The 27,108-nt window shown below is 44.6% G+C and overlaps 1 protein-coding gene across 2 annotated transcripts in view; it reads left to right on the top strand.

Annotated features, from left to right (window-relative positions):
- Window positions 1-27,108, top strand: part of LYPD6B (LY6/PLAUR domain containing 6B) — a 130,410-nt gene that overhangs the window by 45,546 nt on the left and 57,756 nt on the right. Inside the window, exon 1 of one of the 2 annotated variants that reach the window (XM_019554393.1) lies at window positions 17,338-17,361. The exons of the other annotated variant lie outside the window; for it this stretch is intronic. The gene's annotated coding sequence lies outside the window, so the exon portion shown is untranslated. Of the gene's footprint in view, window positions 1-17,337; window positions 17,362-27,108 lie in introns of those variants that run through there. 2 annotated transcript variants of the gene reach the window in all.

The following is a 27,108-nucleotide window of genomic DNA, read 5'->3' on the forward strand; positions in this document are numbered from 1 at the left end:
CTGCTTGCACTCTGGGAGGGTGGGACCAGTGATAAGAGTCTTTATCACCTGATTAGCAAAACAATAGCCTCTCTCCCATTACTTCAAACCCTTCTTAAACAGCTTACTGGGGTGACCTGCTGATTAGCTCCAAAAGCCCTGTTCTCTCTGCCTGTCTGTCCCAGTGAAATTGGAGAGACACACACACAGACACCTCTTAGCATTAGTTAGCACACCACATGCCTAGGGTCCGTGGGGCTGGAGTCTGTGCTGTGGGAGATGGAAGGGGGGGATTTCCTGCTTGAGCAGCAAGGGGGAGAGGGGTAGGGTAGGGCAGGGGGAAACCAGCAGACCCTGTCTCTGCTGGAGCCTTATACAGCACTTGCTAGCATACCACATGCTGGCTATGGTCCGTGTTGTGGAAGAGGGGAGGTAGGGATCCTTACTTAAGCAGCAAGTGGTGAGAGGGGAAGGGGAGGGGGGCACAGGGAAGCCAGCAGACCCTCCTGTGTCTGCAGGTCTGTGCCAGAGGAGCTCTGCCCAGGGAGCAGAGAGGAGAGCCCCCCCCTGGCCCAGAGAGCATGCCAGGATGCTGGGGGCTCTGGTTTATACTGAACCAGCAGGGGGTCTGGGATAGACATTGCATAAACCAGTTTGAGCCAAATCAGTTAAGTCTGATACTACATTCAACCTGGTTTACCTCAAACCGGTTTCAGCCATTTTTTAAACTGGTTTATGTGCACCGAACATCTGTTCTGTTACAGATTTAAACCAGTTTCTGATCGCTTAAACTGGTTTATGTGTAATGTCTGTCCCTAGCCACACAGCTTGCAAGATGTAAACTGTTGCTAGTGCTGCAGAAGATATAGCATAGTCACTATTTCTTCAAATCTGTAGCAAGAAGCTGTACCATGAAGATGAGTGGGATAGAATAGGAGTGCAGCTAATGCTGTTTCTGTTATCCTAGTAAAGTTCCAGTGTCAGTGTGAATCTTGCCATTGTCACATGACAAGGTTTTAGCTTTCCTTCCCTTGATCTCAGAGAACTGATTGCTGATAGAGCAGAAGATCTTCCCATCTAATCAGGAGCATTGTGCCCTGTTTTCTTCCTCCTCACCATATGTGGGCATCTAATATTTAATGTTGGTATAGAGGAGCTGGACTAGGGAAAAAAATCATGTTTGGTGTTAGATTGGTTGCTGAAGGTGGAGCTATAATGAAAACCAAGAAGAGAGCATGTTAGCTGGCTCAGGAAGAAAAGGGGTTATCCAGTTCTAACAGGGTAATTGGAGGAGTATGGGAGGGGAGTTGCTGCTGGGGAAACTGCATGCAGCATTAGATGGGTGTACCTAATTTCCTCAGTCATCAACAGATATTGATGACTGGACTTGTTCAGAGATTAAATTTACCTTGAGAACTATGTTAGCTTTTCATTTATGTATTTCATAATGGGCCTGTTGCTCTGTCTTAATTCCTGGTATGCTGTTCTTCATCCCAGAGTCATGCAGGCTGCAGAGGAGCCACTGGGTGAAAACAGCTTCAGCGCAAGCCATTTCCAGCTCTCGCCCTTCCTCCCCCAACCCCCCCCAACCAAATCCCACTCCTGCTTGTGTAAATGAGTGATCTGACCTCGGGAGGTGCATCTTCTATTTAATGAATAATTCATCTTTTATTGAAATACACTTTTGAATCCTTAGCAGATGTTCTGGGTCATGAATAGTGGGATTGTTTGCTGAGTGAAAAGACAGATTTGTTCTGCAAAAGATTTGAAGTATCTAGTCCTTTTGCATTAGCTGAGTCACTGCATCTTCTGTTTGTCTTCTGGTTGCACTTCTTTGCTCTTGAAGTTGACTTTTAATAGGTGTAATCTCCAAATATTTTTTAGATCTTTGTGCTTTTTATTAGTTTTTTATGGCTTATTTCTTTTGCCAGATAGCAACCTGATCCAAGATTAACATAGCATCCAATTACATAGCATTGTATTACTCTCCTTTCTCAAAACATGGCATTACTTGCACTGCAAAAGTGTTTGTAAATTCTGTAATACAAAAAATAGTAAAAAATCAAGTGACGCCTAGAAAATCCATCAGGCAAGTGTGGTAAACATGCCAGACTAGAGCAAGTGGTATAAAAAGCACTGATATGGCAAGGATCATATGTGGCTACTTTTGATTCCTCAGAGTACCAGGCATCTGTTTACAATTGGCTCAGTTGGAGGTGGCCTTCAGTGTAAATCCACTGAGAGTGTCCCCTTGAGCAGCATGTGCATTTCCCCAGGGATAAATAGAAGCAGCACATATTTGTGCCGCTGCTACTTGTCTCTAGACATGCCCCTGAATGCATGCTCTGGCACACAACAAATTGCCCCAAGTGGGGTAGGGAAGGCTGGGGCCAGTACCTAGGCTGGCCCCAACAGCCTTCCCTGGGGTTCTGCGGCTTCCTGGGGCTGAAGTGGAGGTGATCTGGGTGCACGGAGCCTGGCCAGCAGCCAGTGCATGGCTCTGGCTGGCCAGACCCTGGTTTTAGGTGATGCACATTACAGCCATGTGCACTGCCCTGACCTTTTCTGCCGTGGTTTTTTTGACACTGGGATCTCCCCATGTCAAAAATAAAGGCAGCGTTGCAAATTAGCGCAGTGAATGTGTACGCATATGGTGTGTGCAGTTTGTGGTGCTGCAAACTGCATGTGCACAGTCATGGGGATGCTTCTACCATGAGCATGTAGTAACTAGCTAGTTCCCTTTGCAACAGTGGCAGAACACTCTTACATCCCATAGATTTTACTGCGGCATGTTACAGTATATTCTTGTTGTTTCAGGTATTGTAGCTTTGAGTTATGTGTGTGAGGGTTTGAAGTGGCAATCTTGGGTGTCTCTTGGCTTAATTCGTACCTGCAAACCAAGGGTAATAGCTAGGCATATCTGTGCCTTTGGCAGCAGTAGCCCGTGGGGTAGCACCAGTGGGATTTTTGTGCCCTCCTAAGTCTCTGAACCTGGGGCTTCTTCCCCACTCACTCTCCACCTTCCCTCCCCCACCCATCCCTTCAGTTACACCACTCCTATGAAACTGGATACAATGGTTCATGCGGCCCCCTCCAGTTCTGTGTTTCTGAATTTTGAACAGGGCTTGCTGAAATGTCAGGAATTTGTTGTTAATCAGTTTGCTTTTGCTGCCGTTTCATCCTATTATGTCAGTCCTTCATCTTACCAATCTAAAGAAACTGAGAACCTGTGTATTATAACATTCAGGCTTCTTGTTTCAGCTCCTTAAATGTGAAGTGCTGTCTGCCATATGCATATTAGAGATCTTGTTTCAGTTGCCTTTGTGTCCTTGAGTAGAATTTTGTCTTTGCCTATTAATTCTCATTATTTCCTGCTTATTCCCTAATATTATTGGAAATATGCAAGGAGACTGCCTTAAATCAAGTGTCAGTAACAGAATGTGCCTCAAATTAAAGGGATGTTCTGTAACTGGAAATAGAGACTATGGAGGCAGGGAGGAGAGAACACTTGCTCCTGCTTAAATACAAGCTACATGACCTACAGGTGTAGAATATACACTGTTAATTTAGTTCTCCAGCTTTTTTTAGCTTGTTGAGAAAATTGCAAATGCACTGCTTCATTGCTCCTTGGCAGTTAGGAGTTTAGCAGGACACTGATTCCTAGTGGACTTCTAGACAGAGCCCCATTGTTTATAATTAAACTCTGCCAAGGACTTATCAGATGCTGTGTAATGAAGCTCTTTCTTTTAGGGTAACTTCCAGTACTGTCAAAGAACTAATAGTAATTACTGATTTTCATTTAATAGTAAGCACGCTGAAAGATAAAAATTTATTCTGTTTGTAGTTCTCTTTCTGCAAGGTTTGGACCAGAACAAAATAACAATTGTTAATGTAGCTCAGGTATATTTGGGGGGAGACTTGTAAAATGAGTTGCTGCTATTGCAGCCTTAGTGCACTGACAGTGGAGGTTCTCAGTAACAGGTCTTTCAAGCTTTTGTTGTATTTGTGGTGAGTTTTCATTTCTCAGGTGCTGGGATTTTATTTCTCAAGAACATGGCCTTTCCTTTGAAGAAAGGTATCTCCAGGTAGTAGATGAGGGCTTTGGATCATGACAGATGTTGCTCTGCAGAAGTATTCTGCAATTCTGTAATACAGTCCACAAAGAGACTGAGTTATGCACTGTGGCATACAGTGTAGGCGTATGGACCTAATGCCTAGGTTCATTAGATTCCAAGATGAAAAAGGAGTATTGTGAATATATAGTGTCATTTCCTGTGTCACACTTCCAGCTCATTGCAGAGTCTGTTATTGTTTCATAACTTGCCATTTATTTTCAGCCACTGTGGACTTCTTGGGTAGAACAGCAGATAAATCTAATAAATCAGTGGCGATGCATTGGGGGTGCAAAGGGGAGCACATGCATCCCCTGAGAGTGCTGGTGCATTCCCTGACCAGCTGTGCTCCCCGCTTAGGCGATGGGCAGGGGGGTCAGGCGGGGAAACTGGTGCCCCCTATGTGAGCTCTGGCCGGGGAGTGGGAGTGCCAGATGAACTACTGTAGCCACTTCCTGGTTGGCAAGTTTTGCCGTGGGAACCCCACCCCCAGTCACTGACTGGTCACTGGGAGGCGGGGCACATGCCCCCCCTGACTAAGGTGGCACCAGTTGCCCATGGAATAAATAAATGCATAATTTAAAAAAAATTAAAAGCCTAGCAACCCATAGGGCTAGATGGTTAGAGAACACCAGTTTCAATAGCTAGTTGCCCACAAATAAAACAATGTGGCTTTTATTTGTTGCTAGTTGTGTTATGGTAGCATATAAAACTCCTAATTATGAGCTAATATCCCACTGTGCTACATTAAAAAAACAAGCATACAAAAAAGACTATACTTCATAGCATCCAATAACCCACTGGTTCGAAGCATAGTGGCAGGAATAAGTAGGTGTGGGTTCTAACCCTGGCTCTGATACTTCTTGGGCATCTCTGGGTGAAAGTATCTTTGGAGCATGTCACACAATACACTCTAGGACATGTTAACTGTACTTAAAATGTGAGTTTCTGTATGCTCAAGCAGTACATTGCATTCTAAGCACTAACATATTATAGCAAAGTTGCAGCTTCCAGGGAGGAGTATCTTTAGATCATATTAAGCAACATGTTTAGCTAGCATCAGACTGCTCCACAGAGAAAATATGAGTTGTGAGCTGTGATGGCCATTGCTGGGGTCATTGCTGGCAGGATGGTGCCCAGCTGGCTCCAGCCTTTTCCAGAACAGGCTGGGATCAAAATAAGTATTGCCATGAGACTGCTCAGATCATGTTCTAACTTTTATGTGGCACAGTAATGCTTACAAGAATCTGAACAGGGCATATGCTAAGTCTCCTGTCTGACAGTGCCCTTTGATCAGTCAGAGGGGTGTACTTTCCTCTCTTTTTCCTATTTTAGTTCTCCTTTTAAGATCTGCTGTTAGTGTTTGTACCCATGTTTTTTAACAATGGCAATTTTTTTTCATTAAATTTTTGCTTTACATGAGGCAACATTAATTTGAAAATCATACTTCTCAGTGAAAATGTGGTACCTATTACAGCTTATGGTCCTTACAAGGAACCTCTAAGATGGCAGGATGTGGAAGAAATTAGTGAAAACTATCTGTTTTCCAATTTGTTTCCTTTCTTTGTGTGATAGCACCATGTGTATACTAGGTTTCACTGTTTCTGATATGTGGATAATTGAATTTTTTATCAGTAAAAAAGACAATCACTTTTGCAAGAAGTGAAGAGAAAAATGCAACTTTTAAAGTGCCAGAATGTAAAGGAAGAGCCATCAAAATGGACTGAGTGTTCTTTAAAAAAAGGATCTCAGAGTTTTCAGTAATTACAAGCTCCTTTAAGAACTGTCAGGATGACTTCTGGAAATTTGCTGGTATGTCTTGCTGTAAGACATTGCAAAATGACTTTTCCACAAAGGGGAGGTGATAGAAGCCAAGGGACATCTAAACAAACTTTTTCTCCATTTATCCAAGCATTTGTACTGCAGCTTCCAATCAGTGAAACCATAATTAATGTCCATTGAGAAAAATAATATCTACAGCAGTTTAAACAAAGGCTTTGTTGTAGGCTTGTTAGCATTTGGCATCTTTTGTCTGTGATCCCTTCTGTTAAAGCAACGCTGTCACTAGACATTAGTATTGAGAAGGAAGATGGAAAAGACCAGGAGCTAGATTTACACCAGTGCTGTGGACTTGCATCCAAATTCTATATTTAACTGAAGGGAAACTGGCAACCATATAGCTTGTCAGCAAAAGTTTTACTAAATAGCTATAATTACTTTGTATCTGTCAGTAATTCTGACCCTCTTCCCTGCCATTTGGACTAGTAGTTTAGATCACTAGCTGACTTGTACACTTCTTGTAAACTTAAATTTCATTGTTGAGAAAGTATCTTGGCACATTTAAATGTGCTTGACATGTTGTAGTCAGTCATTCCTCACACCAATGAGACTGATGATTGCAGTATGATCCAAGGAGCAGCAGTGAAAAGGTTAATTACAACAGGTAGCTGTAAGATCAGATTTAGAGAGGCTCTGGCTAGTTTCACTCAGCAAGGTATGGCTGTTGTGTTTTACCCCCAAAGAATTGATTCCTCTTGCTGGCAGGTTATACCTGACTTGTTTTCTGAGGCTCTTTTTATATATATAAAATTTTGATAATCTCAGTTTCAAGGGGAAAAGTAATGTTTATGCTGTTTAAAATGACACCTGTATCTAATACCACTGTGTTCTCTCTATTTGGACTCCCAGTTTCAGGAGGAGTTGCCTTGATATACTCCAAAGGAAATTTTGGACATTCTGCTAAACTTAAGAGAATGGTCTGTAACAGCCCTGGCAATCTGCTTTGTTCCTACTGGGTTTTTTTTCCCACTATTTCCTTTTTCCTTGCAAGGCACTAGCCCTTTAATTAGGTCCTGGAGTTCTTGGATTTATAGTTACCTAGGTTTATGGCCTATAATTGCCCTGGTCCTCCTTTCTCCCCTTCTTGTAAATTGGGAACCACATTGGTCCTTTTCCAGTCCTCTGGGACCTGGCCAGAGCACTACGAGCGCTCATACAGCCGTGCCAGGGGCCCTGCTATGATCTCTGCCAATTCCCTCAGTTCCCTCAGGTGAAGAGCATCTCGAGTTGCTGATTTATGCATATCCAGCCCCCGCAAGAGTTCCCTAACTAGATTGTCCCTGACCCTAGGCATGGTGTTATGTCCCCTGAGCCTGTCCGTAATCCTAGTGGAGGAGTTGTCCTGGTCCCTGCTCAGAAATATGGAGGCAAAGAACTTGTTGAAGAGATTAGCTTTTTCCTTTGCTGCACCAGATTGCCAAGCCTATTCTGTAGGGGCCCCATGTTACCTGGTGCCTACTTCTTACTCCCTGTGTATTTGAAAAACGACTTTTTGTTATCCTTAATTCTGGTCACCAGCCCTTGTTCCGTCTCTGCCTTGGCCCTCCTAACCACCTCCCTGCAATTACGAGCAATGGAGATGTAATCCTCCTTGGTGATAGCCTCTTGCTTCCACTGATTGTGTGCCACCTTTTTTGCCCTCAGGCCCTCCTGGAAGCCTTTACTGAGCCAAGAGGGCTTTTTAGCACTCTTGCCCCCTTTAGTTTGTGTTGGGACCCACTCCATCTGAGCTCAGAGGATCGTCTCCTTAAGAAACAACCACCCCTCCTGGACTCCCATCTCATGCAAAGCTCTGAGTCCCCCATGTCTCTCTTACTAATCTCCTTAGCTCATTGAAGTCAGTCCTCCTGAAGTCAAGGACTTTTGCCTTACTGCTTGCTTTCACCACCCTGCGCTGGACAGTAAATTTGAGCAGGCGATGGTCACTAACGCCTAGGTAGTCAAGCACCCACAGATCCCTCACCAGCTCATCACCTGTGGCAAGGACCCAGTCCAGCATGGCATTTCCTCTGGTGGGATTATGTACCTCCTGGGTTAGGTGGAGGTCCTGTATGCAGGCTAAAAACCTACGTGAGCGTTCAGACCTGGATGACTGATCCTTCTAGCAGGTGTCTGGGTAGTTTAGGTCACCCATGACAACCACATCCCTTGTCCTTACAGCCTCCGTGAGCTGACCTGAGAATTCCAGGTCCAGCTCGTCCCCCTGGTGAGGTGGTCTGCAGTAGACGCCCACTATCAAGTTCCTTTTCCCATGACCCCCTTGCATTCTAACCCAGAGCACCTCAGATTGCCCTCTTCTGAACCCATCCTGATCATCGAGGATGTGTACTGCTCTTTAACAGAGTGCTACACCCCACCCCCTTTTCTCCCTACTCTATCTCATCTATACAACCTGTAGCCCTTAATGTCTACTGCCCAGTCATGTGTAGAATCCCACCAGGTTTCTGTAAGCCCAGCCAGGTCTGGGTTTTTGCTAGCTAGCAGGAGGGCGAGTTCCTCCTGCTTATTCCCCATACTTCTACCATTTGTGTAGAGGCAATTGAGACCTCCTTTGGGTGTTTCTGCTGCCTTCCTGTTCCCAAGCTTACCCAGGCCCTTGTCACTTACCTGGGTTGTCTGTGCTTGTGTCACCTGGCATGACATCTAAGTGTCCTCCTGCATCCTTGTCCCCTGATGAACGTAGTTTAAAGCTTGCTGTAAAAGATCAGCCAGCTTGGAAGAGAAAACACATTTACTTTTCAGGGAGAGATGTAGCCCATCCTGCCTAGCATGTCTCCTGAACAGAAGTGCAGGTTGTGGTCAAAGAATCCGAAGCCCGCCTGGTAACACCAGCTCTGAAGTCATTAGTTGACCTCTCCAATGCAGGCCTCGTGGTGCCGTCTGCGTCTGCTCACTGGAAGAACAGATGAGAAAACCATCTGTGCTCCTGTCTCCCTAAGCTTGGTCCCCAGAGCCTTGTAGTCTCTCATGACGCAGGGAGTCTACTCCCAGCTGTGTCATTAGCATGGATGAGGACCAAAGGGTAGTGATCAGAAGGCCAGATGAGGTCCGGGATCATTACCATGATGTCTCAAATCCGAGCTCTGGGCAGGCAGCAAACCTCATGTGCCATGGGATCGGGGCAACAGATGGGTCTCTCTGTTCCTCTCAGGAGGGAGTCACCCATGATGAGGACCCAGAGTCTCTTCCTCTGGGTGTTCTGGCATTGCTCAGTCTGTGCTGTGCATGGAGTGGCATCGGCTCCTCTGGAGTCATCCTCACCTGCCTCTTCCTCCAATGCTGCCAGTGCCTCATACCTGTTCCCCAGTTGTCCTGTGGGGGCTAACACTGCGGCAGCATGAGTAGCCCTGGCCCTGGTGGTAACCATCTACCATACTGCTGTGTCAGGTCCCTCCTGGGGTGCCTCTCCACTAGGAACTCAACCCTGCAGAGAATGGAAATACCCATCAATTTCATTCTCGGCAGCCCTGATTCCCCTCAGCCTGCTGACCTCTGCCTGGAGTTCCCTCACCTGCCCCTCCAAGGCCTGAAGCTGGGCACATGTGGGACAGGCGAGGGAACTCCCGCTCCCCACTCCCCCCCAGGGCCACAGAAGCCCTGCCAACCAGCCCCGACAAATGAGGGGGGTGGGGGCTGTAACCTTGTTGTGGGCTGCAGCTGGATGGAGGTCTCAGAAGAGCCTTGGACAGGCAGCGTCACTGAGGCCGGGTCCCTGGCAGCCCGCTATGTCCTTACCATTATCGTAGAGTGAAGTGTCTTCCTCTCTCCCCTGCTGAAGCCTCCAACTTGGCTCCTCCTGCTTGCCTGCCCCGTGTGAATGCTGGTGCACCCTTACAGAGCATGCCTGTTTACACAGTCTGTTTGCACAGCTCCCTGCTGTTTTTGCTAAATGGGATCCGGGGGCTTTCCCTCCGGTGCTGCTGCAGCTGCACCTGCCCCTCCGCCCTGCTTACCTTTCAGCTGCTATCACCGCTGCTGGTGGTGCTGGTCCTGGGTGAGCATGCTGAGGGTACACATGCACTTGCTGAACACATGCGCCCACTCCTGCTCCTTGTCCCAGGATGTTAGAGCATGTCTCCCTGCTTGGCTGGAGCAGACAGCTTGGGCAAAGGCTAGCCTGCCCACCTTGGGAGGGGAGGGTTTGCGGGGTGGTGCAAAGCATCCTGGGATGCTGGAGGACCGTGAGTTAACTTGACTCTGGAGGGGATCCGCGACTGAATTTCAGTAAACCAATTTAACCTAAATCAGTTAAGTCTGATACTACATCCATCCAGGTTTATTTTAAACCAGTTTCAGCCATTTTGAAAGCAGTTTATGTGCACTGAACTTCTGTTGTGTTACATATTTGAACCAGTTTTTGATCACTTATACCAGTTTGTGTGTAATTGTTGTCCCTAGCCTAGATGGCTGTTAGCAGCTGTAAAATTGATGGTGGCCAGGCAGTTTTGGGGGCTTAAGCTTTTCCATGGATTATTGGCACTGTCTCTAATGAACATTAGTGTCCTCCAGCAAGCAAACACCATGAAGATGTTGGATCATCACCACCTCAGTCATCTTTGTTGGGCTGTTCATGCCATCTGGATATCTGACGTGAGACTCCAGAAGCAAGTTTTATTCTCCCAGCTCAGCCAAGGCATATGCTCAAGAGGTGGGAAAGAAAGTGCTTGAGAGACGTCCTCAAGGTAAACTTAAAAAAATGCAGCACTGATCTAAATTTGTGGGAGGCTTTTGCCCAGGACTGCCCCAAATGGAGGAAGAGCCTGCTGCAGGGATTTCAGTACTTTGAAATCTCATGAAAACAACAAGAGACAGAAAAGTGGGAGCAGCAGAAACAGTATGTTACAAACCAAATCAAGACTCCAGCACTACCCACCCCATGTGAAAATTCTTGTTTGATCTGCAGTAGAGTCTGTTGGTCCTGGGTGGGCCTCATCAGCCATCTTCAGACATACAGATAAGATGATCCTCACATCCTTGACTGTGAGGGATTGCCAAAGAACCTGGACTCCGCCTGACATCAATCTAGGACCAGTTTTTCGGTTCATAGAATCATAGAGAAGTAGGGCTAGAAGAGTCCTCCAGAGGTCATTTAGTCCAACCCTTGCCTGAGGCAGGATCATTCCTATCTGAACCATCACATACAAACCATTATCTAGACTATATAAGACTACCATCAACCCTGACACAACACAGACCTGACACCCTAACCTGACACAGGTAAAGCAGGGGACCCATGTTAGGCAATGTTCTGCTTCCATAAAATGTTGTCAATATATGCTCAAGAGATCCTTGGTAGGGGGCCACACACCCTTACAGAAGAAGGAAAACCCCCACACAGTCCATACCAATTTAACAAAAGGGTAAATTCCTTCCTGACCCCAGATAAGGCAATTGGTCTGACCCTGAGCAGAGGGGCAAGACCCCCATCCAGGAATCTCTGGGTTTGCTCCCAGCAGAAGCATTGGCACAGCCCATTTAAAGTCCCTATCCTTGGCTATAGCCAACACCCAGTGTCTGTGAGAAAGGTTTAAAAACTTTGTGATACATATGACAGAAAGAGGGGTTGGGGATAAATCAGCAAAGCCCAGAAGCATGGGAGATACCCACAGTAGAATATAGGCATAGCTACACTGATATCATCCCTGACCAGTGGCTGTCCAACCTCTTCTTGGTCAGCTCCAGTGATGAAGAGTCCACAACTTCCCTAAGCAGTCTATTCCACTGCCTTACTTTTCTAACAGTGAAACTAAATACGACTTAGCTTTTGGGAAAATCAGGGGTTTTTTTTTCTTTCCCACCCCTCTCTCTCTTCTTGTTCTTCATCTCTACCCAATTCTGAAAAATGTTTATAGATTTCACTAAAAATAATTGAATAATGAAAAAAATGTTACTTTTTGAAACTTGCAGAACACAAATGGCTTCTGATTTATTTATTTTAAATCTCCAATTGCTTATGTAGAAAATGGCAGAATAGTGTTAGTGCATTCTTCCTTTATCTGGATGCCTGCCACTATGAGTTAACCAAGCCCAGATTTTCTCCTGGAATGCAAGCACTGATATCTTTGCCATTTTTGGTCAGCCTATTAACACTAGAAGGAAGGCATCTCATTTTCTGTCAGATGTGCACAAAGACTGTTGTTGTTCAGAGACCAAAGTAAGGAATAGTAACTTTATTCTGCTTGGCTGTACTAATTTTCTGATGGAGACCAGGAGATATAATCTGCTGTCTCATTAAGATGACCCTATTTCTACTGCTTCTTGTAATATTGTTACAGGCGTACTTAGAGATTTTATGCAAACACTGCAGGTGTTTTGTTAAGAGGACTCTGGGTTAAGTGGTGACAGGTGTTACAGCACACATTACCTAGTAGCTATTTATCCACTTTAAGACAAATTATAGCAGTTTGTGATGGGGAAAATTATTTTGCTTGAAAGTAAACACTTTCCAGGGTATAGTGGTAGAGAATTACTAGTGTCAAGATATTATGGCAAGGTTATGTAATTTGGGTGCACAGATCATTTGGGTTTAATTGCATTGGTCTATTTATTCAGCATAGATGTTTAGTTTTCGGGGGGGGGGGGGGGGTTAATTTTTACTTTCACATTCACTTTTGATTCAGGCAATGCAGCCACATGCTTGCCATGGCTCAATCCAGAAGCCATGGAGAGCTAGAGCACTCCTGTCAGCCACTGCCAAGAGGGAGGGAAGAGAGGACATGGCCAGTTGGAGTGGAGAGGACATGGCCAGGCCCCAGACCATGTTCTTTCTGGGCAGGGGACGGGGAAGGTAGTGGCATTGAATTCACAAATGCTTGAACAAGAATAGTTCTTTCTTTGAAAAGCTATAAACTGAAGAGCTATAAATAAGCTATAAATCCAGCTTGGGCTGTGTGTTCACTTATCTCGTGGACAGCTGGAAGAGTCTGGGATTTGCAGTCCACAATCAGAGCAGCAGTACTGTGTAGGGTTGCTCATCACTTCTGCTTCCTGCTTCCAGGTGCCTCTGGGATTGTAGTCCACAGTTGCAGTCAGCACTAAGTTTCAGCAGGGCAGGGCAGGTCAGGGCAGCTCTGTACTTAGGGAAAAGTGAGTGTAATCCCTTTCCCTGGCCCCAGCCCCTAGCTGGAGTTTGCCTGGGGATGGGGGGCAGTGAGCCAGGCCTCACTGCCTCAGCTAGGGAGCAGCAGGTTGGGGCTAGCCATGCTCTCTGGAGCAGATAGTACAGCCCACCCCAGGGCTGACTGGGATGCTGGGGGACTCTGATTTAACTTAAACCAGGAAGGGGTCTGAGACAGAAGTTTCATAAACTGGATTGACCTAAATTAGTAAAGTCTGATACTACATTCAACCGGGTTTATCTTAAACCAATTTCAGCCATTTTGAAACTGGTCTAATGTGCACTAAACTTCTGTTCTGTTACAGGTTTAAGTCAGTTTCTGATCACTTAAACTGATTTATGTGTAACTTCCGTCCCTAGCCATAGAATCTGCTTCTCAAGTTGGCACATAATTGTACCTATGCTGTTCCAGCCGTGGCCAATGTTGAGACTCCCAACAGATGGTTCTCAACCTCGTTCAGTAGAATGCCCCCCTTGTTAGACTGGAGGAGCCCCTTGGAAAATGCCAGCTCTTAGCTTTCACTTGTTTCTTGACTTAACGGGAAAATAATACAGAAATTCTTCTGTTATGAAAACTCAGAAAGACCACAGAAACTTTGAATGTTTTTGACACCATATGTCCTATTGGAAATCCCTGGATTTATCTTGCAAGTCATGTATAGGTGTTTGCACACCTAACAGCACCAATTTTGTGCAACATCCTTAAAAGGATTTCATGGCATGCCATACTGCAGCACCCTACTTAAGAATTACTGGACTATTGGAAACTGGAGCTGTGGCTTTTCAGCCCATTCCATGTAGATGATACTGGGTTTTGTCTAGTGGCTTAAACATGAAAGCAGGATATCTGAGGAGGAATTCTTTTTATTTAATTTAAAAAACAAGTCAGCACAACAAGTTTCTTTTCTGCAAACTTAGTCATAGATTTCTCCATAAATAAAATATGAAATAGTGAGATTTTTGTTTGTACTGTTGATGATTTGAACTCTGCATATGATCATAACTCTTTGATGCTTGATAGTGCCAGGGTGAGTACTGTGTGTTTCTTGGCCCATTCAGCCCTATATAGGCAGTAACAGTGATGACCCTTTTCCTGGTTCTGATGATAACTGTGACTTTGGGTACATGTAGATGTTACATTTAGATTGACCTAACTCTATCAATCTAAATGCCCATTTGCAGATGTTTGGGGAATTTAAATAGAGCCAGAAATGGTAGGCCTGTCCTAAGTTAGTTCACCTCAGTAGGTCAATACATGCATAACTTAGATCAGGAATGGGTCACCCTGACATAGTAACCATCTGCACGCATTTGGAGTGCAGCCCTGGGGTTAGGAAAGCCCAGCCACTCACCCCAGCTCTGAGGCTTTGCACTTGCTACCCTGAGCACCCTAATCTGGCTATTTTTAGCCTAGCAACACCCCCCATAGGCCCTCCCGTTCCCACTGATCCTGTGGACCCAGTAGCCCTCCTTCCCCTGATTTCACCTGATCTCCTTCCACCCCAAGTTACTTACATCCGGTTCCTCACATGGCTCCCAGCATGGGCAAATGTCTGTACATGCTGGCTGCTCCCAGTCTACAAATCATCACATGGCTTAAAGTAAGCCACGTGATTGTAGGCTGGGTATAGTGAATGTCTGCACATACTGTTTGGCTTGGCATTTGTTAAGGTCAGTTTTATTATTTTTTATCTTACTGCCTAGATCTTAATGGTTCTATATAAGGATAGTGAAACCAGAGAGAAGAGCTTTAAAGGAGAGTGGCAGTGCATGGTGTAAAGTAAATGGTTTCTATGGAAATCTGCATGCTTGCTCAATCTATCCTGTTGACACTTCTAGTACACAATCTCTGCTTGTTTGGGCTTTGTGTATGATCTATGTGATGAAGCCCACTGAGATGGCTACAATGAACCTTTAAATTGGTTCTGTGAATGTTGTATGATGCATGTTGCTAGTGCAGGGGCTGACAATTATTTTGGGAAGAGGGCCACTTACTGAGTTTTGGCAAGCCATTGAGGGCCACATGACAGGCAGCCCAGGGCAGATAAATATTAATTTTCTAAATTTTTTAGGGGCCTCATGGGCTGGATACAATGGCTTGGCGGGCTGTATCTGGCCCTCGGGCCACATTTTGCCCACCCCTGGGCTAGTGGGATGCCTTAGTTTTATGGTGATGTAATCTGGGATGCCCTACAGAAATCCTTTAGCACACTGTTTCTCAACTGATTGAGAACTACTGAGGCAAGTTGAGGAAGCACAACACTAGCTCTTAACTGGGGTGCTATCAAATTCAAAATGTTGGAGAGGGGTGGTCAGACTTTAAGAAGGTTGCGAACCACTGCCCTAGCCGCACAGGCTTTGGGTAGGGAAAGTTGAGTGGCAGCCTCTCGTATATTCTCCTGCCCCTGTAGCAGTAAAGAATTCCGACAATGGGAGTTGTTGGTTTCTCCCTCTTCAGCTCTAGGCCCTATCCCAGGATGAGGAAAACTGATGATGACCACCTTCAGTCATTTTTGAGACCATCAAATGCACGTACTTATTTACATCAGACCCCATTGGGTAGCTGTTCCTGTCTTCTGAAACTTCAGACTGTGTAAATTCAAATGGGAAGTGTGAATTCAAATAGTGTCTGTCAGTCCAGGTTGGATAAATACCCTTTTTTTGCTGACTAAAGATTCTAATTTTAAGAGGGCATTTGGCAAGATTTCACGTTCCTCTGCAGTTTGCGCAAAGATATACAAGGAACCAGGTGACAGAGAAAAGACCCTTGTGTTTTAAGACCTTGGAGTGCCCCGAAGTGCTTTCCTTTAATAAGCAGGGCATGCTCTGCATGTATTCACAAGGGAATTCCTATTGGGAAGAAGCAAGGAAGCTGGTGTGATTGTGTCAACAAATCAAGGGTTGCACATGACCTATCGCCTTTTAGTAAAGCAAAAGAACCAGAAAGCTTGAGAGATCTGAGCTCAGAACACAAGTGGGAGTGGAAATTAGCATCAGATCTTGGGGAGCCCCGGGAACAGAATACTTTAGGGCCCCTTTGATTTCCATCTTCTCTGAAAACTGCCAGCAGGGGGAAGAAGCGAGTAACAGAATAATCAGGGAAGCTATACACAATGGCAGCATGTGTAACAGCTGTATGCCAGCTTGCAGAAAAGTAATTCATGTTCTGCTTGCTTGGTGAACAAGTACTTGTATTGGTCTGGGTTTTCTTTTAATGAGCCCTGGATCCCTGCATAGAATAAAACCAAGAGAGTTTTCATGTGGATGGAAATCTGAAGCTATTTATAATTAATCAGGGATCATTCTTATCACTTTTTAAAAAACATTTTAATAAAGCCTCCTAATGAAATGTCACCCCTATGGCACATGCATCGTGATTCTTTAATCGTGGGGTGATGCCATCATGTAATTGTGGAAAGGAATAGAAATTACTTTTTTCCCCCTAAATTAAGGAAAAAAAATACTTTTTTTTCCTAAAGTAAAGAAACTGACCTAGAAAACGGCAACCTTTTTCAAGCCATGGGCAGGAACAATCCAGCTCCAGTTTGGTGTGGGCTGGGTAGCTTTGGCAGAACATGGGTGTGTGTGGGAGAGGAGGGCTTTCCCTGTGCCCCTGCTGGAGATATGCAGCACTGCGGCTGGGGAGCAGGGGGTGGTCGGTGCTCCTAGCTATGGGAATTCAGCAGGGCCCTTCGTTGCAGTATACTCATGTGGCTGGGAGCACTGATGAGCTGACTGGGGCTCTGAGCCCTGGGTGCACTGGGCGCCTGGCTTGCTACTTGCCTGTGCAGGAGGAGCCCAACAGTAGGATGCAAGTAGGATTTGATCCCTTATTCCACAGCCATGTATCCTGCAATGCACATGTAGTTTGGCAGGAGGTATTATTGTTAGGATCATGGATCAGATCCCATTACGCCTTAAATGAATGTCAGCGGCCTTAGCTAATCGAAGGCAGCTGGTTCTGGAGGAAGCGTGTGTGGAACAGCGCAGTGTGCTGAGCTGCTTCATATTGTGAGACTGTGGTATAAGCATTTCTGAAGGGACTTGCCTATGTTCAGACAGGAAGTCTGTGGTGAAGCACTGATTTGAAGCCTGGTCTTTGAAGTCTCAGGCTAGTAATCACTCCACTGTTCTTTCTAAATAGGCCAGTGATTTAACCAGGGGCTTACAGGATCCTTGTAAGGGTATATAACAAATATACAGTTATTTGTGTGTGTAATACACAAAATGTTTCTTTTCTGTATGTTCTTTGTCTCCAGAGTGTCTTATGGAAAGAGTACAGCAGTGGTACAACAGTCAATGCTCATGAGTAAGGTAAATTACTAGTCTTTCATTCCAGCACCTTTATCCCGTTGATTTTTTCCTAGCTCTAGTTATTACTTGTTTAGTCTGCTGTAAGTAAACTGTTCTCAATTCAGATTAGCAAATCCTTGAATTTATCTTATCACTTGTTATCTTTGATCAACTGACCAACCTTATCTGCAAGCAAATTGCCTTCACTCTCCAGATGAGGACCATTACAGCTTCATTTTAAGGTAAGGGCTGAGGCTATAATAGAACAGCATCGTGTTCTTCAGCTGGGCTACCATAATTTCAGTACATTAACTTCTGACCCCATTCTGGGACAATGGTAGCAACAATCAGAGGATGAAAAATGCTTATCTGTCCATGGCTTTTAAAGTGTTTGCATTATATGTAGATAACGAGAAACAGAATTCCTTGGGCTCTTGTAGCATACCTCTTTGCATTCGGTCAGAAGTTGCTGTGTCAGAATGTATGAATACTGAACTTGCACTATTTAAACATATTTCATAACTTGTATACAGAAGTATACAAATTGCTGTGTAGGGCACCACATACATGTATGGACCACATATCTATATATGTATATAGCTACTACGTTCTTTTTTTTAATTGAAAAAACTTTGTCCCCAGTGAAAGTACTATGTACTTTGCTTTTGTATCACTTAGCTGGCTGTTCAGCTTTGATGGGACCTTAAAAATGAGCAGTAGTGTTTCTGAGTTAGAGCTTTTAAGAATTTGTTTCTCTTGCTGAGCTGTCAGAGCCAGAGTTTTAACCTTTAGGGGCTATGTCCTATTTTTTCTCCTGCTTTCATGTGGAAAGTGGAAGGGATATTTAGTTGTGTGGGCCGATGTTTAATTTATTATGGGGAAGTACCTGTTTGTTTTCTCTTCTTCTTAAAACTTGGTCAGTACTAGGGAACAGTATAAGAGTATTGCATGGACATGCAGGGAGAAAATTAAGAAGGCCAAGGCATAGTTTGAAATGCAGCTGGCAAACAACATGAAAGGCAGTAAAAAGGGATTCTGTTATGTCAAAAGTAAGAGGGAGACCAGAAATTCCCCAGATCCCTTATGGAACACAGAAGGTGATCTAGTCACGATGATACAGAAATCCTGAAGTACTTAATGCCTTTTTTATTTTGTTTTTTACAAAGAGGGGCATCTACCAGCTGATGAGTGCACTTAACTGTAGAGAGAGAGAGCGGAGACAGACAGTCTATAGTAACGGCAGCTCAGGTTAGGGATTACTTAGAGAAGCTAGAAACTTTCAAGTCAGCAGGGCTGGATTGGATGCACCCAAGGGTACTGAAGCAATTGGCTGAGGTAATTTTGGAGCCATTGTCTATCCTTTTTGACAACTCATGGAGGTCAGGCAAGGTCCTAGATGACTGGAAAAGAGCAAATATAGGGCACTTAGACATGAGTGTAGAGGCTGCTCTGATGCGCTGGAATTCCAGCATGTTGGAGCACATTCGATTAATCCAGTCTGTTGGAGCGTGGCAATTACAGAGCTCCCACAACCTTCTGCGTCTTGTATATCAGTGTCCCTGTGTTTAAAAATGGTGACGGGGCACTTGAAATAAAGCTCGTTCAACAAGCTTTATTTCAAGTGCCTCTGTCACCATTTCTAAGCACGGGGATGCCGATACATGACACAGCAGCACTTTAATTAGAATGGCTCTTGGAGCCACTTTAATTAAAGCGCTACTCCCTTCCCCTCTCCCGGAGCATGTGTAAAAGTTCCCATAGTGCCCATCTTTAAGAATGGAAAGAAGAATAATTCCGAGAACTACAGACCAGTTAGCCTGACCTCTATATTTGGAAGGATCATGGAGCAGGACTTTAGCAATGCTTTTTATGCTGTCTCCTATGATATCCTCATTAAAAAGCTAAGGAAATGCAGACTAGAGGAAAATACTGGCAGGTAGAGACATAACTGGTTGGATCATTGTAGTCAGTGAGTAGTCCTCACTGGCTCACTATCCAGTTGGGAGGAGGTATTAAGTGGAGTTTTCCAGGGGTCTGTTCTGGGTTCAGTATTGTTCAGCATCTTCTTTAATTATTTGGATGGTGGGGTTGAGTGCACACTTAGAAAATTTTCAGATGACACCAAATTGAATAGAATTGCAAACACTCTGGAGGGCAGGGCTAGGATCCAGAATGACTTGGAGACACTGGAGAAATGATGGTCTACAATTAACCACATGATATTCAACAAGGATCAGCTGGACTAACCACAAGTACAGATACAGACTGGGGAATAATGGTTGGTGTACTGCAGAGAAGGGCCTAGGTGTTATGGTGGACCGGAAGCTGAATATGAGCCAACAGTGTGGTCTCGTTGCAAAAAAAGCCAACAACTTTTCGGGTTGTATTAACAGGAGTGTCACTTGCAAATCTATTCAGCCCTGGTGAGGCCTCATCTGGAGTACTGTGTTTAGTTTTGGGCTCCATACTTCAAAGAAGATGTCAACTGTTTGGAAAGAGTCCAGTGCAGGTTAGCAGAAATGATTAGAGGTCTGGGAGGCAAGACTTATGAGGAAAGGCTGAAAGGACTTGGGGTATTTAGCCTGGAGAAGAGAAGACTGAGGGGGGATTTGATAATAGTCTTGAAATACCTGAAAGGATGGTGATGGCCTTTTCTTTGTGGCTATAGTGGACAGGACTAGGAGCAATGGCACTAAGTCACAGCAGGACTGGAGATTAGGAGAAACTGTTTGACTATGAGAGTGGTCAAGCATTTGAACCAGAGTACTTAGCGAAGTTGTGGAATCTCTGTGCTTGGAAACTTGCAAAAGCAGGTCAGACAGACACATGGCTGAGATGGTTTAATCAGGGATAATCCTGCCTTGAGCAGGGGGCTAGGCTAGATGACCTTGTAAGGTCCCTTCCAGCCCTACTTTCCTATGATTCCTATGAAAAGTAGTTTATTTGTCTAATATATTTTTGGGTAGTTGGGTACAGTTTATACAGTATATCACATAAATTAATTTAAAAGCACTAAGGAAATAGCTTATGAGGAGGCATAATGCAGTTGTGGCCACTAGATATTCTTATCACAAAGGGTGCAGGTTTATGGATTAGGAAAAACTATGATGAATTGCTTGGCTGGTGCTTTTGTTTTGTGGATCACCTGGTGCATGTATGCGTGCAGATGTGCGTATGTATAACATTTATTACAACAAGTGTTTTGCTATCTGCATACTTGAGTACAAATTTTAAAATAAATCCAAGGGATTGCTTCCTTTCACTGATTTAGGGAAACAGTGCAAAACAAAGACCAAGCAGTTTCACTATATGGGCTGGAATTACAAGCCAAATTGACCCTGGTGGTCCTTTCCTAGACTTAAAACTGAAACATCAAAGAGGCAGTCCACATCAGTGTGTGAAATGTAGGAAGTGGCACATGTAATAACCAAGAATTAGCCTAGGGCTCTTAGGCATGTAAGTGGTAGCTGATCTCCTGTAGCCTTTTGTGCGAGGCAGCAGCCTTTCATGTGGCTGTGACTTAGGGGACTGAATTGTTTAAGGGACTGTGCACAGATTTTTTTTTCTCCTTGAATTTGCTCTTGATGCTCTTTTTAACTTAGAATGCCTTGCATTGCATCACTTTGATGATACTGAAGTGAGAGAGCTGAGATGCTTCTCACCCGCTAAATGAAACTTTTGCAGTGAGGAAAGCAGCCTGAGAAGATTCGTAGAGCTCCTCATTGCTGCTTGGGTAGCGGGTTCTTACATGGAGGAAAGGGGTTCTCTCTTCGCATTCCTCCACTTTACTCTGCTACCACTTCCATAATCCTGATTTCTGAGGACACGGGGAACAAGGGACCTAAGCTGGGTATTTGTGTGCTGGCATGTTTAGTAGTTTGCTGGCCAGCCTATATTGCTGATTTTTATATAAGCCTCCAATTTTATGCTGGTATTGTGAAGTTACCATTGCAAAGTCTATATTGTGAGCTCTTGCTGTGAATTCAACTGTACCCTAGCTGCTGCCTTCGGTATGACATAACCGTGGGTCATGTTGTATTGCAATTAGAGTATCACATTGACAACTTTAAAGAAAAAAAATTAGTTATGAATCTGTGCATGTGTGTGTAAACAATAAGAAGCTCATATTTTAGAAGAGGAATTCTCTTCTATCAGGTTACATGTATGGCAGCTGTGAGGTTTCCTCTTCCAGCAGGTAGCAGTCAATGCTGGTGGCCAGGATGTGATCAACCTGTTTCATTCTTCTATGCACATCTTGTACTTCGTAGGTTTGTCACATCAATCCTTTAGAGTGTTAAGCTGTTGTTTGAAAGCAGTGTCACCGCTGGTAATCTTTCCCTGATGTAAGATCTCTTGTACTTTATGATACAGGCTGTTGAAACATAAACCTGTGCAGAATGATTTAAAGCCAATCATTTTGAACAGTATAGTGCTACTCTGCAGGCTATCCAGTACTCTGCTATGCAGGGTGAATTTGGGCCCTAAGAGAAGTAAAAATATACAAGGTAAAGTAGCAGTACCAAGGACATTGCTTGTCCTAAATGACTGCATAGGTTGCAGCTGGGTTGGCTGGTGCCACTGGGGCAGAACTTTGTCCAATGTTACTCTTTTGGAGAAAGCCAGCCAAGGATGATTATAGGTTAGGATTTGAGAGTGCAGCAGCAGCAGAGCAGAATGGGGGAGAGGATTCTTATTGTCCCTCTTTCTTGCATCAGCACTCAGTCCAGTTTCAGACAAAGGCCTTCTCCATTAGACACCACTTTCTTGGGTTTTGTGCCAAATCCATCCAACTCCCATATTTTTGGTCTGTTTTTTCTCTCCTAGCTTGCAGCTGCCTCTGCTTCATTTGCAATCTATGGGATGCCACTTTCAAACCTTCTTAGGCCATTTTACATATGCTTATTCTATGATGTGCCTATTGAACTGCCTCTTTTCTTTTATTGATTTATATCAGTTTTCAGCTCTTTGGTTGCCCGTTCCCCAACCTAAATACAATTATTATAGCAATTGTAATATAAGAATGTAAAATGTGTTTTGAGTTACTTTGCATGCTAAATTTGTTCTGACATTGCACATGTCATCCTGTTGGTAGTGTATATTAGCTTAGTTGATGGAAAGGCTTGAGAATATATCTTTGTATTCAGCAGACTGTGCTAAATGATAAGCATGTTCTTGCTCTTTGGGGTGGTGTTGATGTATTTTCAGCTGCATTTGAATCACTCAAGTCCATTCATGATAGATAAGTGGAGAAGAGAATTCCAGAAGGAAGGGTCTCTTATTTCAAAAGGTTGCTGAGCTTCTTTTTTCCCCCCTGTAATAAACTTAATTGCTTCCTATTCATTTGCATGGTAAGATGGAAGAGGGCTGCCTGCAGCCTGATGTGTAAATTAGTGCCACAAAATTCTTTAGTTTATATTTAAAGGTAAAAGGTATGTTTATTAATTTAGCCCATTTTTCACACTCTTGGCTACCTAAGCAGCTGTTACTAATTCTTACCCTCTAATAATTTTTACTGGTTAGGTTGATTTAGATTTTCTGTTCAGTTTTCCAGTCCCCCATCCCCCCCCACCTCTTTTGCTAATATATTTTTATGGACAGTAATAATTAAGAGCCTGTCAAAAAAATGTATGTACCCCTCCCTGTTTTTAAGAATGAATACTGGAGCTTAACCATAAAAATGTGCCCCAGGCTGACACTTGATGTAGAAGATCTGAACTTGGGAATGTTTTATTGAGTGGTTTCATCTTATATTTACACACAGCTGCAAAATCATGCAGCAGATGGTGATGTTCACTCAGTTGTGTTAGTTTTTTCATGATCTACAGCAGTGCCATTTTGAAAACACCACTTTAGGATAAGACAGGAAACAGCAAGCTATCAAGCTGTATGTCTGATCATAGCTTAATTTAGGGTGAGGCAAGCAAGGCACCTGCCCAGATCACGAACTAGGAGGGGGCTCTGGGATCCCCCATACTGGGAGTCTTTTCAGCAATGGGGGAAGATGCCCCGTGCTGCTTCTGCCTGGCCACAGGAGCTGTGCAGCACAGTGTGGCACAAAGATGCATATCTTGGGGATGAGTTGGGCAGGAGGAGTAGTGCTTCCCTGGGATTCTGGGAGTAGTCTCCCTCCTTCCCCCACCAGAAGCCTGTGCAGCAGTGTTGGAGGCCCTGCACTGCCCTTGCCCTGCACCTCACCAAATGGTGTATTGTGGAAGGGAGAGGAGCACCATTCTGGTTGTTGCACTCATGCCTGAGCCCACAGATACACTGGTTGGTGTGGCACCGAGCAAGGGGCAGCACAGAGGTTCCTTCACGGGTGCAAAACTCCCAGCAGGGGGGATTCTGGCAGTGCTCTGGTTTTTAAGTCTATCTGCCCTCCAAACTTCTACGGTACAGGATTGTGCTCCACACATTTTCCACAGGTATTTTATCTAATCTGCTCTCAGGCAGTGTTTCTATATAGGGCTGTACATCTTTTACTTTGCTCAGAAAAGCAGGTCTGTTTGCTTTTACTCGGGTGTCCACTGATATACCTTTTGCTGGTCCAAAGTTGGAGTCTAGATTGTAAATGTAAGATATGTCCTATGATGTTTTAAAGTGTGGTATGCAGCAGTTGGCTTTTGTTGCGACAGATCTGCCTACCAGCAAGTATCTGATGTGTGGATTTGGATTTGCCAGCTAGAGGTAAAAAGATCCATGACTTACTTCCTCAGCTCTATTTCCCCAAGCCACATGATTACTTTTGGTTTTCATGTTTAAAATTACTATAAATGTCTGATAGGCAGTTTAAATCTTTAAAAGTGGGGCCCCTAATTTCATTCTAAAGAAAGTTGGCTTTAATTTTTTGGAATATTAATTTTTGATAATTTAAAAAAAAACTTATTTCAGAGCGATCTAGTCTCTATGATAGCTTTACTTTTCAAAGTATATCTGAATCTGAATGCAGTCTTTAGGGCTAGGAATAGAAGTTGTACATAAACTGGTTTAAGTGATCAGAAACTGGTTTAAATCTGTAACAGAATGGAAGTTCAGTGCATATAAACCAGTTTTAAAATGGCTGAAACTGGTTTAAGATAAACCTGGTTGAATGTAATATCAGACTTGACCGATATGGGTCAAACCGGCTTATGAAACTTCTGCCCCAGACCTCTTCTTTGTTTAAGTTAAATCAGAGTCCTCCAGCATCCCGACATGCTTTCCAGCCCTGGGCTGGACTGTGCTGTCTGCTTCAGACTGTGCTGGACTTGTCTCTGCTGTCTGGTTGCAGAGGGAATGGAGGGGGACAGAGGCAGGGCTGGAAGGGCTACCCACTTAAAGTAGAGTACTTTGCTTTTGAAAATGCTGAACAGAAATTTCAAGGGTTTAGTTATCATGACAAGTGTCATAGCTGCTAGGGAATGAATACATTGTGCCAAAGATCTTGTACAATTAGAAAGTTCCCATTGGGTACAAACTGTTCAGGAAGGACAGGCAGGGGTAAAGAGGAGGTGGAGTTGCACTTTATGCAAGAGCCATGTAATTGCTCAGAGCTCCTGTATGGAACTGGAGATAGGCTTTTTCAGAGTTTCTGTGTTAAGGTTAGAGGGGAGAGCAGTAAGGGTGATGTGGCAGGGGTCTGCTATCGACCACCAGATCAGTAGGAAGTGGTGGGTAAGGCTTTTTTCAAACAGCTAGTGGAAGCTTCCTGATCACAGGCCCTGGTTCTCATGGGGGACTTCAATTACCCTGGCATCCACTGGGGAGGGCAATACAGCAGTGCACAGGCAATCCAGGAAGTTTCTGAAGATTACTGGGGACAACTTCCTGGTGCGAGTGCTGGAGCAGCCAACTAGGGGCCATGCTCTTCTTGACCTGCTGCTCACAAACGGGGTAGAATTAGTGGGGAATGTAGAAGTGAATGGCAACCTGGGCAGCAGTGATCATGAGACGATAGAGTTCGGGATCCTGAGGAAAGGAAGGAAGGAGAGCAGCAGAGTAAGGACCCCTGGCTTCAGAAAGGCAGACTTTGACTCACTCGGGGAACTCATGGGCAGGATGTACACCTTGCTGGGGTTGTTTGACCCTAGTACTCTTTCCTGCCATGGCAGGGGGTCGGACTAGATGATTTACTCGGGTCCCTTCCGACCCTAGAAACTATGAAACTACGGAAGCAGAAAGAAGAAGTTATGAGCAGCCCTACAGAGCCCGGCTTCTGTGATGGTGGACTGCAAATCCCAGAGGCCTTGGGGGCCGCAGGAAGAGGAAGTGCTAGAGAGCTGTGCTCTAGTGCCCTCTGCCCTAGCTTGTGGCCTGAGCCACTGCTGGCATGTGGCTGCATTTTCTGAATCAAAGATAAATGTGTTGTTTCTCAATTTAATCTTTGCAGCTTAGACTAACCTGCAGAGACTGAATCGATTCAGCCTTGGGCTTTTTGACTGTCTGTACTTAGCCTAAGGCAGAGATTAAGAAATACAGACAGGAGCTCATGAGAAAATGTAAAAGCAGCTTGAGCTGCAGTACTAGATTGGTAGCACCCTGCACCTCTTACTTCTCAGGACAGTCTGCTTAACTTAGCCTATCATAACACATATGGCCATAATACTCTTTAAACAGCAGTAATAAGCTCCAAAAAGGAAAAAAAAAGAAAAGAAAACTGGGTTTCTGTTGTTCCATTCCTTTTTTCCTATAACTCCCACAAATCACCTAAAAATCTAATGGATGAACTGTCCTGCAGCAAGTAAATATCATATAAATATGTTGTTCTCTTCCAGCATTTCTTTAAAGTAGAGTTTTCAAGTCTTGTTTAAATGAAATACTAGATGTGCATAGTTCTTGATGTGAATAAGGAGTTCTGGGGTACGGTGTGGGGGAGGGTGATATATATATGTGACGGGCTAGCTGGCAGTGACCTAGCCCAGGGATTTTGAAAGGGCAAAAGATGATTGTAGGACTTGGGATTGCCTTTCCACACCAATCAGGCCACAGAGACACACCCTCTGTGTCCCCTGATTGGTCCCTTGGGTCACCTGGAGGGGGATAAAAGGGGCAGCATGGCTGACTCAGGGAAGACCAGTGAAGGACCACAAGGAAGGAGCTTCACCGAGCTGAGCCAGCGGGGCAGGAGCAGTGCCCCAGAAGAGCCTGAAAGAGCAGGACCTACAGGCGGCAGTGGGACCCACAGCAGTGCGGCGTGCGGCTGGCAGGAGAGGCTCCCCTGCTCCAGCAATGATCTGAGCAGCGACCTGAGAGGTTCCCAGCTCTGCTTCCAGCTCCTCCAATCAGAGGCCAGGCAGCTCGACATGAGGCCGGGGCTCCAGGAAGGTCAAGACCCCTAGCAGCCTGAAGTAGTACCACCACTGGTCGCTGTGTGCTGATGTTTCTGCCTACTATGTGGGAGATCTGAGTTCAAGTTCTAGCTGGGGTGGCTTGGGGTGAGTGAGCTAACAAGAAGCAAATCTTCTTGCAGTGGAAAGGGGCCATTGTGTTTTCTCCCCCTCCAGGTACCTAGGACCTGTATTTGCTCGTCATTTGACATTTTGTATTTTGTGCCTTTTTATATTTCACCAACCCGTATTGTTTGCTCTGCTGTTTGTGTTTTATATTTTGTTAACCCTGTCTTTTGTCAACGATTGTAAGTGTCTAACCTTTGCTGAATCCTGCCTCCTCGGGGCATTGTAGTGTCCCCTGTACCCTCTGATTTATGCCTGTTATGTTCCCAGTATTGTTCCCTCATTAAAAGGTATATGGTTAAGTCCCCATTGGTGGTCTGGTGCTGCTTTATAGGGGAGG

Source organism: Crocodylus porosus, unplaced genomic scaffold (assembly GCF_001723895.1).
Source record: "Crocodylus porosus isolate Cpor-Errol unplaced genomic scaffold, CroPor_comp1, whole genome shotgun sequence".
Classification (NCBI taxonomy): domain Eukaryota; kingdom Metazoa; phylum Chordata; order Crocodylia; family Crocodylidae; genus Crocodylus; species Crocodylus porosus.